Source organism: Nilaparvata lugens, chromosome 5 (assembly GCF_014356525.2).
Source record: "Nilaparvata lugens isolate BPH chromosome 5, ASM1435652v1, whole genome shotgun sequence".
Classification (NCBI taxonomy): domain Eukaryota; kingdom Metazoa; phylum Arthropoda; class Insecta; order Hemiptera; family Delphacidae; genus Nilaparvata; species Nilaparvata lugens.
In genome coordinates, this window is record NC_052508.1 from 59,389,752 (window position 1) to 59,403,663 (window position 13,912).

The window sequence follows — 13,912 nt, forward strand, 5'->3', positions numbered from 1 at the left end:
AGTATGATTTTTGTGACTGAACTTTAGATCTGTTTTGTTATTTTCGTATAATCGTAGTTTAAACAGCATTACACACCACTCAAGATTCTAGTGATACATAAACTCAGTACACACAACAAGTAATTCATGTACTGTACTTATAAAAAAATAGAACCACTCAATTACATCCATAGAGGAACAATAGCATAAGTGGATATCCCATTGATATACGTGCATGTCGCTGGCCCGGCTATGGTCGAATTTCAACATACTAACCATGTCAATATTTAGTACCTATTTCGTACTATTAGTACCTCCAATGAAAAAATTTGTACCTCACCTAACTGAGTTATTGATTTTTCTAAAGTGCTGGGCCAGAACCATGGTTGCCCGGCTATCTTCAAATTTGAACTCAAGCTGTGCACCAATATTTAGTACCTATTTAGTACTATTTAGTACCTCCAATGAAAAAATTTGTACCTCACCCCTAACTGAGTTATTGATTTTTCTAAAGTGCCGGGCCAGAGACATGGTTGCCCGGCTATCTTCAAATTTGAACTCAAGCTGTGCACCTATTTAGTACCTATTAGTACTATTTAGTACCTCCAATGAAAAAATTGTACCTTAAAGGTGGCGGAAATACAGCATGAAAATAGTTAGGGTCAATGACCTCTCAGCCCGGCTATGTCTGAATTTCACCATCTAACTATGCCAATATTTAGTTCCAATTTAGTACTATTTAGTACCTACAATGAAATTTTTTTATCTCAAAGGTTACAGAGTTATTGCATGAAAATAGTTAGGGTCAATGACCTCTCAGCCCGGCTATGTCTGAATTTCATCAATCCAATTATGCCATTAAATAGTACCTATTTCGTACTATTTGGTACCTTCAATAAAAAAAATTTCACCTCAAAGGTAACAGAGGAAATACAGCATGAAAATAGTTAGGGTCAATGACCTCTCAGCCCGGCTATGTCTGAATTTCACCAATCTAACTATGCCAATATTTAGTTCCAATTTAGTACTATTTAGTACCTACAATGAAATTTTTTTATCTCAAAGGTTACAGAGTTATTGCATGAAAATAGTTAGGGTCAATGACCTCTCAGCCCGGCTATGTCTGAATTTCATCAATCCAATTATGCCATTAAATAGTACCTATTTCGTACTATTTAGTACCAACAATAAAAATTTTCTTTTCTCAAAGGTTAAAGAGTTATTGCATGTCAATAACAAGGGTCAATGACCTCTGCCCATGGGCATGTCACTGGCCCGGCTATGTCTGAATTTCAACAAAATAATTATGCCAATATTTAGCACCTATTTCGTACTATTTAGTACCACCATTAAAAACATTATTTTGTACCTTCAAGTAGAGCTTGCACTACGTCGGTGGAGCGGCGCGACGCGGCGCGGCGCGGCAAGTCTGAATTTCAACAAACTAATGATGCCAATATTTAGTATCCATTTTTTACCATTATTAAAAACGTTTGCACCTACAAGTAGAGCTTGCACTACGTCGGTGGAGCGGCACGACGCGGCGCGGCGCGGCGCGGCGCGGCGCGGCTATGTCTGAATTTCAACAAACTAATGATGCCAATATTTGGTATCCATTTTTTACCATTATTAAAAACATTTGCACCTTCAAGTAGAGCGTGCACTACGAAGGTGGAGCGGCGCGACGCGGCGCGGCTATGTATGAATTTCAACAAACTAATGAAGCCAATATCTAGTATCCATTTTTTACTATTTATTACCATTATTAAAAATATTTGTACCTTAAAGTAGAACGTGCACTAGGTCGTGGAGTGGCACGGAGAATTTTTGATCTCGAATTAAATACATATGATCAAGTGTACCTCCATGCACTTGGACCGCGGCGCGGATCCAGAAGAGTCTCTGAACTTGACGAGGAACGGCGTCTTGCCGCGCTGCGATCGTAGTGCACGGACCTTCCATCCTCTCTCTTGCGTGCCCCACCTCGCCGCTCCACCGACCGAAATGGTAGAGGTATTTCCACAAATATAAAATTGGGCATACACAATAGTAGATTGGAAAACTAAAAAATTGAAACTTTTCATTTTATTGACATCACACTTATATCTCAATAATTCACCACCTATTTTATTGCATCATGAACATTTTTCAAATGTAGAATTGTTGAAATGAGTACATTGACAAGAAAGATACGTTTTGGCACTTATAGGAACTATAATGAGGAATTTCTCAGTTACTATACATGGAATATAATAGAATTCACAATTTTTATAGGAGTATAATTTCTCATAATTGAAGATTAGAATTCATTCAGAGTCTTCTATAAACCATATATTTCTTAAAACAACTGATAAAAGTATTTGTCAGTGCGGTAGAAAATATATTTTAAAAAATTGATCATTACTCAGTTAGGTACTTTACATTAAGGAGTAATTTAAACAAGTCAAAAAAATCAACTATATAAACAATAACAATTAACTATAAAAAATTAAAAGATTTATTGAGTAATAAAAAATGGGATAGTATTTATGAAATCTATCCAATGATGTTAACGATTTGCTAAAAATATTCTTTTCGGTTTTGACTTAGTGTATAGAAAATTCTAGTCAGGAAATAAAAATACCACACAGATATAAACCTTTGAAGCCATGTAATACTTCTGGATTAATAGAATCAATGAGAACTACAGATAAATATATAAGAGATCAATAGAAGAACCTTTCAACACAAAACTAAAACATGATCTTAAAACATATAAAAATTTATTAAAAAGATTGATTCATGAAACAAAAACAAACTATTATCGATCAAAAATAGAGGAATTTAGGAGTGATAAACGTAAACTATGGAATTACATAAATGAAATCATTCAATTAAAATGATGAACCAGAATAGATTCAGCTGAATAATTAGATAGATATTTTTGCAAGTTGGTAAAAACTTGGCTGCTCAAATGAACAAAATATCACTACAACAGATTTCACATATAGAGAACCGATGAATTAAATGCATATTTTCTCTCAGTCCCGTAAGTCCACCGGAGGTGGTAGAAACTATAAAACTCTGAAAAATAACTCTTGTCCGGGTCCTGATAATATTCATAATAGAACACTGAAGCAGATATCAGATCTAATAGCTGAACCCCTCTCTTACATTTTAAATAAATGTTTTGAAACAGCTGTATTTCCTGATTCATTTAAAATAGCTATCATCAAACCGTTTCCTGAAAAAGTTGATAAAAATAATCCAAGTAACTATAGACCTAATAAGCTTAATTGGCAACATTGCCAAAATATTGCAAAAATTATTTAAAATACGAATAATGAAGTTCACACAAAATAATAACATTATAATGTAACCAATATGGTTCCCTTTCTAATAAAGTACTGAGGATGCGCAAGTATATTTTGTAAACAATGTAACAGATATGTTAAATTCCAAGAAAAAACCACTTGCAGTCTTCATGGATTTATACAAGGCTTACGATACCATACCACATGATAAAATTTGCAACAGATTGGAGAAGTATGGTTTTAGAGGTCATTCATTAAAATTCATAAGAAGTTACTTGTAAGGTAGATCCCAAATTTTAAAATAAAAGTACTGTATAGAGAAACTGTCATTTTAAGGCCTGCCCCAGGTAACTGTACTGTACTTTCACCAATTTTTTTTTCATACTTTATGTAAATAATTTGCTAAAATATGTGAGATTTCCATCTTTTGCTGATGATTCAGTTATTATATTCTCAGAAAGTAATTGGAATGATATTTTCATTGTTGCAGAGCATGATATGACTATTGTGAAGAATTGGATGGACTCTAATGCTTTGAGTTGAAATTTAGAAAAAAAATACATAGCTTTTACAGCAAATAGAGAGTTTTCTCATGTCTAGAAAACTATGACAGATATGGAAAAATGTTACAGATAAGACTTGTAGGCTAACTTGTAAGCTTTAATTTTGTATTCAAGAAAAATTTTCGAAAGACGCATATTGTTCGAGATATAAGCAAAAACCAAAATATGGTACTTTCAACTACCCCCACCCCCTTAGAACAGTGGGTATGGGTGAGGACTGTGTGAGTGCTCACAAATGTGAGGACTTTTGATATGTTTACCCCCTAACTATCCTTAAAAGAGCTGCGGGGTCAAAAATTGTGTTCCAAACTTTTCCCTCTATAATATTTCGTTGACTGGACTAATAGAGAATTAACCGACCTTCAAAATGAGATATTAACAAGAACGTTCGGATGAAAATCAACCGAGTTATATGGAATCCCAATCAACATTACACTTCGAAATATTAATTCGACATGATCCCCCTCTTGCCCTGCCCAGCTTTAATGCTGCATTCACTTTGATAGTCCATTACCTACTAAACTATTTAATGAACGTCCTAGAAACCGGGCATCAATAAAAAAGTTGAAAGAGTGTTTGCCTGGCCTCACATGTACACAATCAATAACACAGTAGAATAGATAAATAAAATAAACTGTTACACAATATGATAAAAGCTTCAAATCTTGGACAGAATTTGTTAGGATTGAAAGAAATTTCACCAAACTTTAAAGGTCTTGTCAAGTATACTTTTAAAGTTTTGTCAAATATTGGAAGGTAGATTGGCTTTAATTCCATTGGTCCATCTCGCACAATGAAATGTTACCAATTCGCTTCAATTTCCATCAAATCTTGATGGAGATTTCACAACACTTTTGAAGTCTTTAGAAAAGTAAAACAAGATTTGGAGCAATTTGATGGACTATGGAGTGATTCAAAGGTTGAAGCTCTTTATTATTTGATTATGTACAGCCTATAAGCAATTGAATGATAGAGGATGTATAGAGATTTGAATTCCTCACTCCGAAATCATTGTTTTAGTTCGAAAAACTTGAAGAAGACCACAAAGTGGGCCAAAAAAGAATACAAAACATATGAAATTCATTACCAGAGAATCTACACCATAGAATGCAATTTTTATAATAGCATGTTTGTATATTATTGAAAAAAATGTGGAAAGATTATAAAGATGTTTGAAGATTTCCTATTATTATTCCTTCATTATAGAGATTATTTCCTCTAACAAAAAATGAATGAACTCATCTTAACATACCTTTGGCAGAAGATGCCTCTGATGTTTCATCTGTCTCTTTCATCTGTTGATCCTCTTCTTCTAGAACACGTTGAAGTCCCCACTCATTGTACATTGACTGGGCACACTTATTGTTACGAATGAAAAGATAGATCGCTTTCGGTGTCATCCGCGCATTCAAACTATTCGACATTTCAATAAAAACACTGTTTGTCGGGGGCACGATTTTCCCGTTTTCAAAAACTCTTGTTTTAAAGAGCGAAACCACTTCACATACCTCCTCATTACACACTTTTGGACGTCTACCGCGCACCATTTTAAGTTGATTCAAGCTACCTAGACAAAATCGCGCATTTAGAGTTATGTACCTTACATTAGCATATCAGCGTCATTACTGATATAAGGGCTCACTTCACTCAATTGCTAAATTATGCTGAATGTTTGCTCGACGAACGTATACTGGAGACTGAACACTGAACTGTCCCAGGCAAGAAAAAACTGCGAAAGGACAAAAACAAGGGACTTTTAGCAGGAGGAGTTTCACTTAACAATAATGAATAGAATTTTAGGGAACTCCAGTATGAATATAGCTCTAGCAGGTAAAGGAGAACTTGTTTGAGAAGACAAACTTTGACAGTGAAGGCAGACAACCTTCTTTTGCTAGTAGAGAATAGGAGAAATAGCTCTGGGTTTTCACATTGTTGATTCTTAGACCCAGCAAATTTTCGAAACAATATAATTCCGAGAATGGATTCTTATGTCTAACATCTTCCTGCCTATTGTTTCACAAGTCTGTGGAACAGCATGTTTGACAGCTGTGAGCTGGTGGAAGGTATAACTCACCACCTGTTAAAAAAGATGGATTTCGAAGAGATAGCTTGTGCGACTACATTTATTGTAAAAGAGCGCCCTATTTATCATTTTTATCCATGTTGATATCTGATGGCATGATGTATGATGAGAGTAGGTACTTCAGAACCTTCAAACACGGTTATCCAGAAGCAGCTGAAGCTAAATGCAGAACTACAGGTTCACCATAATGTACGTATGATTTTACCTGGTGAACAATAATTTTGTTTCTATTTGCAGGCCCGGCCCCAAGGGTTGGCGGACCGGGCGGCCGCACAGGGCGGCAGATTTTTGGAGGCGGCAAATTTTAGGAATGGAACATTTTTAATGCAAATAAATAATAATTTCATGTGAATAGTAAAATTTTATAAGAAGCTTTTTCAAACTCAAGCTAATAAAGACATATATCTAAGATCAACAATGTCCCAGGAACGTCTGAGTGGTCTAGCGAACATAAAATATCTCAGTCCCTAGATCTTGAAGAACTAGAGAAGGAATTTTTCTATGCAAAGGTCAGACGAGTTCTACTCAATTAAACAAGTGGGTTGAGCAAACTCGTGTTGTAGCAATTGTAGTTTTGATTACTTAGCAAGTTAAATCGGCCCAATACTCTGTTGCAGTCTCTTGATTCAGAACTACCGTCTTAATTATGTTTTCTTATTGTGTACCATATATCTGTTTATAACATAAAAATCTGGTGTGGTACACTCACACAACTTTCCTTGCTCATTGAACTGTAAGCCTCATTCTTAAACGAGAATAATTTAGGGGAATAACATAATGACGATTGGCGGCAACATATTTGAAACTACGATCAGACTACTGTATATGTGTATATATATAATTGTTTTCAGAGTACTTTTTTCTTCGTGTAAGTTGTGAAATTCGATGATTTTTTAAAAGTCGTCAAAAAAGCTGTTCTACAGATGAAATATCTCGACTATGTGTTCTTTTAATAAACTGCTCTAACTACCTACCTCATGCACGAGAGGGAGTTTACAAAGTCCATTTCTCAAGGATGGGGTGGACCCCATCAAATTCTCAGGAAAAAGACTCATGCCAGTTGATAGAGCTGATAAATAAATATATAGGGTTTGAATTTGAAATAAATCAGTCAAGTTATTTTTGAGAAAATCGTGAAAAACATGGTTTTTTAGTAACTATCCGCCATTTTTCTCAAGAATATTACGGAGCTCCTGCAATTTTCCCACAATGAGACTAATGTCAGTTGATTGGGCTTATAAATAGCTATCCATGGTATAAATTTGAAGAAAATCGTTAGAGCAGTTTTCGAGAAAACCGTGAAAAACATGTTTTTTTAGAAATCATCCGCCATTTTTTCCGCCATCCTGAATTGAATTTTATTGAATTTCTTATTGTCGGGTTCTCATGGTATAAGGACCTTAAGTTTAAAATTTCAAGTCACTCGGTTAATTAGGAATGGAGTTATCGTGTTCACAGACATACACACATACACACACACAGACCAACACCCAAAAATCATGTTTTTGGACTCAGGGGACCTTGAAACGTATAGAAAACTTGAAATTGGGGTACATTATTTTTTTTGGAAAGCAATACTTTCCTTACCTATGGTAGTAGGCAAGGAAAGTAAAAATAGTTTAATCAGATATTTTGTGTTACTGTTCTAGTCCAGTCAATTTAAGATTATTGAGTGAAATGTTTGGAACACAATTTTCAACTCAAGAGCTCTTTTAAGGATAGTAAGAGGATAACATATCAAAAGTCCTCACCCCTTCCTCATGTGCTAAAGGAGTGGAGGTGGTTTGAAAGTACCATTTTTTCATTTTTCTCATATATCTCTGAAACTATGCATCTTATGGACATTTGTATACTGTACAAAATTGAAGCTCACAAAATTACCAACAAGTTTTGTTCCCTACATTTTTTTCATATCTCTTACAGTTTCTGAGATATCCGCTTTTGAAGGTGAGACATTTTTTGAAAATACCTTCTGCCTACAATTTTTCATCTTTTCGGCCTTATAATTTTTGAACGATTGATGAAGAGAATCCTTGCTGACTATAAGCTGACGGAGCATCAAATTATATTCAATTGATGTATATTTTCACTATTTTACGCATTTCCCTACGACTGTTGCAGCAGTTTTAGTAGCATCACCTTAGAACATATATATCTCAAAAAGTATCAGATTTATCGAAATCCTCTACCAAACAAAACTTTCACTCTCAACACTAAAACTGAACTTCTGAGATATGACTACTTTGAGATATGAAAAAAATGTAGAGAACAAAACTTGTTGGTAATTTTGTGAGCTTCAATTTTGTACAGTGTACAAATGTTCATAAGATGCATAGTTTCCGAGATATGTGAGAAAAATGAAAAAATGGTACTTTCAAACTACCCCCACCCCTTTAGTACATGGGGTAAGGGTGAGGATTTTTGATATATCAATCCTCTTAACATCCTTAAAAGAGCTGTAGAGTTGAAAATTGTGTTCCAAAATTTTCCCTCCATACCTTTATTTGAGCATTCGTTGCCTGCACTTATTCCTCAATATTTATATTTGTCAAATATTTGTTTAAATGTCATTTTTAACTTGAACAGCTGATAACCTTTCGGCAAATTTATAAGTAAACAATAATTATTAGACGGGATACCTGTCGTTGGGGGGGGGGTGGCGTTTGCTGATTTCGCCCAGGGCGGCAAAGTCCCTAGGGCCGTGCCTGTCTATTTATGTTCATTTTGAAACACCTATTTTACTTTTCATAGTTTATTTATAAACTTAGAACTGAAAATACCCCAGAGTTTGCTTCTGAAATTAATATCTTATTTGTTCCGTGTAAAATGGAAATTTCCAGAAGCATTACAATAACACTATAAATATTTCCCTACACCAATTCTAATTGTTAAGTTTTTAATTATGAATGCTTCAATAATAATGACTTCAGAAGCCATTAATAATTTTTCTACTGCCGGGTCTACACGACAACGATATTTGCGCAAACTTGGCTCAAATCCAGGTTTACGCAAATCTGGCTTTGAGCCAAGTTTGCTCAAACCTCTGCTTACACGATACCAACTTTAACACAAACCTGTATTATAAACTAAACAATATATAAATTCTATACAAAGTCTTTGAAGTGTTTATAAACTTGAGATGAATCCTCAAGCCTCCTCTTCCTCCTCCTCCTCCTCGACCTCCTCCTCCCTCAAATACTCCTCTTCCTCCTCCTCCTCCTCCAACTACTCCTCCTCCTCCTCCTCCAACTACTCCTCCTCCTCCTCCTCCTCCTCCTCCTCCTCTTACTCCTCCTCCACCTCCTCCTCCTCCAACTACTCCTCCTCCTCCTACTCCTCTTACTCCTCCTCCACCTACTCCTCCTCCTCGCCCACCTACTCCTCCTCACCCTACTCTTTCTCCTCCTCCAACTATTCCTCCTCCTCCTGAACTACTCCACCTCCTCTTCTTCCTCCTCCACCTTCTCCTCCACCTCTTCTTCCTCTTCCTCCACCTACTCCTCCACCTCGCCCACCTACTCCTCCTCCTCCTCCTCCTCCTCCTCCTCCAACTACTCCTCCTCCTTCTCCTCAAGAATACTGCTTATCAAGTAAAGAGTATAACTATATCTATTACATTACTATAGTATAAATAAGATACTTATTATCCATCCTTGTTTTTGTGAATTGACCTCGCACATCTTTGATTTGAGGGTGCTGAATCCGAATCTGAAATAGCGAATTCTCTATCTTCATTTTGAAGCGATTTAGGTTTTGATGGATAGAGGAGACATAATCGTTTCCTAGAAAAATTGACGCAAACCTGGCTGAGATTGATCAAAGAAAGCAGAAACCTTCTAACCTCAGAAATTTACAACGATCTCCCATCTACACGACGCAAACTTGGCAGGTTTGCGCTAATATCGTTGTCGTTTAGACCGGGCATACGGTACAGCTATTTTCAAAATTATTATTTTTGCATTTCTGTTAATTGGGATTTGATATTTTTTGGGAGCAATAATGTTTCTCCTAGAAAGCAGTTATCATTTTTTCTAATTAAACAATAGAATAATGAACTTGTATTTAATGGATTGGAATCATTTTGAAATATACTCATAAATGTGTATGAATTTCTACTAAAATCGCTCATTGGACATAACCCCTACAAACATCTCCATTTGAGGAAATTCATAAAGAAGGAAAATAAAAAAAGTAAGAGAATACAAGATAAGAAAATAAAAATGAAATAAAATAGGCATATCTTCTTGAATGATTATGAACTTATTCTAATTACAATAATTATTACAAGAAATCACTTATCCTAGGATGTGAAAAAGCAATCCATAAATCTATCTCTCTCAGAAGTCTTCCATTTAAATGATCGGTTATGAAAAGAGCAGGTATCACATTTATAAGCTTATAATCAAACTGTCTTCTACAAATAGATAGAACTGCATTGTGTGATTCAAATGTAATGGTTGAGGGATGAAGATTGAAAGGTGATATACGAAGGTTGAAAAGTTCTCTATGTTCATTGATGTAAATAATTAAATAATTTATATACAGCTGCTCAACTGTCAAAACATTAAATTCATTGAAAATACTGTCACCGCGTGGAAGTGCCACCACCCCTGAGATGACGGAGAAAGTACCGCTATGGGAAAGCACCACCCCCGACGCCGTTGATACAGTGGAGAAGGTGCCACTGCGGGAAAGCGCCGCCGCCGCCGAGACGACGGAGGGAATGCCGCAAAATCTATACAGAAAAACCTAAACTTAATACTAATACTGAAACTAAACATGTAATAAAATATTTGATAAATTCAAATCTCAAATTATAGAGAATTCTTTTCCCATAGTAATTGTAATACTATTATATTTCATCTACTGTAATTGGAAAATAGTTTCTATAAGTGCCAAAAATTATCTTTCTCCTCAATGCACTGCGAGCGCGGCGCGGCGTGACGCGGTTCCGATCCCGAAAAGTTCAGAGACTCTTCGAGATCTGCGCCGCGCCGCGGTCCAATGCATGGAGGTCACAAAGTAGAAGGAATTCTTTCTTCTCTGTGATGGAGGTAAACTTGATCACTTGATACGCCGCGCCGCGTCGCGCCGCTCCACCTTCATAGTGCACGCCCTACTTGAAGGTGCAAATGTTTTTGATAATGGTAAAAAATGAATACTAAATATTGGCATCATTAGTTTGTTGAAATTCAGACATAGCCGGGCCAGTGACATGCCCATGGGCAGAGGTCATTGACCCCTGTTATTGACATGCAATAACTCTTCAACCTTTGAGTAAAGAAAATTTTTATTGTTGGTACTAAATAGTACGAAATAGGTACTAGATATTGGCATAATTGGATTGATGAAATTCAGACATAGCCGGGCTGAGAGGTCATTGACCCTAACTATTTTCATGCAATAACTCTGTAACCTTTGAGATAAAAAAAATTTCATTGTAGGTACTAAATAGTACTAAATTGGAACTAAATATTGGCATAGTTAGATTGGTGAAATTCAGACATAGCCGGGCTGAGAGGTCATTGACCCTAACTATTTTCATGCTGTATTTCCTCTGTTACCTTTGAGGTGAAATTTTTTTATTGAAGGTACCAAATAGTACGAAATAGGTACTATTTAATGGCATAATTGGATTGATGAAATTCAGACATAGCCGGGCTGAGAGGTCATTGACCCTAACTATTTTCATGCAATAACTCTGTAACCTTTGAGATAAAAAAAATTTCATTGTAGGTACTAAATAGTACTAAATTGGAACTAAATATTGGCATAGTTAGATTGGTGAAATTCAGACATAGCCGGGCTGAGAGGTCATTGACCCTAACTATTTTCATGCTGTATTTCCGCCACCTTTAAGGTACAAATTTTTTCATTGGAGGTACTAAATAGTACTAAATAGGTACTAAATATTGGTGCACAGCTTGAGTTCAAATTGAAGATAGCCGGGCAACCATGTCTCTGGCCCGGCACTTTAGAAAAATCAATAACTCAGTTAGGGGTGAGGTACAAATTTTTTCATTGGAGGTACTAAATAGTACGAAATAGGTACTAAATATTGACATGGTTAGTATGTTGAAATTCGATCATAGCCGGGCCAGCGACATGCACGTCATTGATATAGAGAATAAGATTAAGAAGAGGGAAGTCCGCTATGATGCCACTGCGCTAGTTTAGCTACCAGAAATTTCGGACAAGAAGTCGGGTATTTGTATTCGCTGTGTAGAAAAAGAGCCTTTTTCAAATGATAATATTTTTTTATTGAAGCAATAAAAAATATTCAAAGTATGGTAGTTTCATGCAGTGCTTATGGATGTACGAATGGGCATGCGCCAGATAAAAATATTCCTTTTCATACGCACAGAGAAGAGATTAGAGATCCTCTTCTCTGTGTCATACGTAAGTATTTTTATATTTTCATCGGTCATATTTCATGCAGGCTAAGCCTAGTGCCAAATGATCGTTTCAAGGAATATTGTGCTTAGGTTGATTCATTATCATTATTTGACAAGTAATAAAATATAAGTTTCGGTAATATTATAATAAATATTTTATTTCCATGGATCCAATATAGGTATCCATATTCCATTCCATTAATTAGTCTTATATTGTAATATTTTGTGAACTATGAAAATATTGTATGCTAAATTTGTATTATGAAAAATATAATTTGCTAAAATTGTCTATAAATTCTTCATCATTGCTATTGTTTTATTTTTCCCGTTCTTATAATATGTAGTTATTTATTATCTTATATCAAATATAGGAGTATAGAGTATAGTTAGGTACCTGTACTTAAGTTGCAAAACGAATGGAAACAGTTTCACGAAATATTGTGATAATGGTTAATTTATTATCATTTGCCATCCGATAAAATATACGGTAATATTAGCGATCTATAATAAATGTTTTATTTTCCATATCCTGAATACAATGGTAATAGGAAAATATTGTAAAAATGAGATTCATATTTGCTAATAGAATGGATCAAAATCTGTAGGCCTAGTGAGCTAGGTTCACTAAATTAGATGTTTGGTCGAGTTAAAAATAATGTTCAATAAACAAATCATTGTATCATATGGTAATGGAAATGACGAAAAGTTGAAAAAAAATTATATTGAAATCCATAAAGTATGTCGAAAGATATAACGCAATGAAAGTCGATGTTTTCCCATATAAGTCTGTCTGGGCGCCTGACTTCTTGCCCGATATTCAATGGCGACGAGAAATGAAGGAGGCATCATGCTTCCAAACGCTTGAAGGTATAGCTTAGTCATCTAACTATATATTATATCAATGGGATATCCCATGGTATAGGGCGTTTATGTCGCAACTTTTACTGTCATCTTAAGCCGATTACTGTCGATTATTGTCGATTTTTACTATTTTGACCGGGTAAGAGTGTATGTATTATGCACAATATGAATACAACCAGCGTCAAAAAGCTTCACGGGAAAGAACTACGTAGACTATAGGCCTAAGATAACAGTAAATGTTGCGACATAAACGCCCTATACCATGGGATATCTACTTATACTATTGTTTCTCTATGTTAAATCTCACGGCCTCGGCCATGTCTATGATGATTGTTTTTCAAATTATTAAGATTCTTTCGAGCAAAGTCAACATACTATTTTTTCACATTCTTTGTACATGTTTTTTGCGTTGTTTATATTATAAATAAAATCATCTTTCATCTTTCTATCTTTTCTATGTTACATCTTATTACAATACAGTGTTATAAATTTATTCAGAACTCATAAGTAGCCTTCATACATTCTAGTATGTAGCTAGTTTCCCACATATCTTTTTCAACATGTAATATGGAAACAAAATTTCCTCCCTAACTTATTTATTAATAAAAAGTAGGTCGTAGCCCCGTGTAAAATGTGAGAGCTACAGTGCAGACAAATACCCATGTTTTTGAGCATTGTTCTGCTACAGTGGAACTCACTCCAAATTTCCAGCATCGGTTGAATGGGAACCATTGCTGT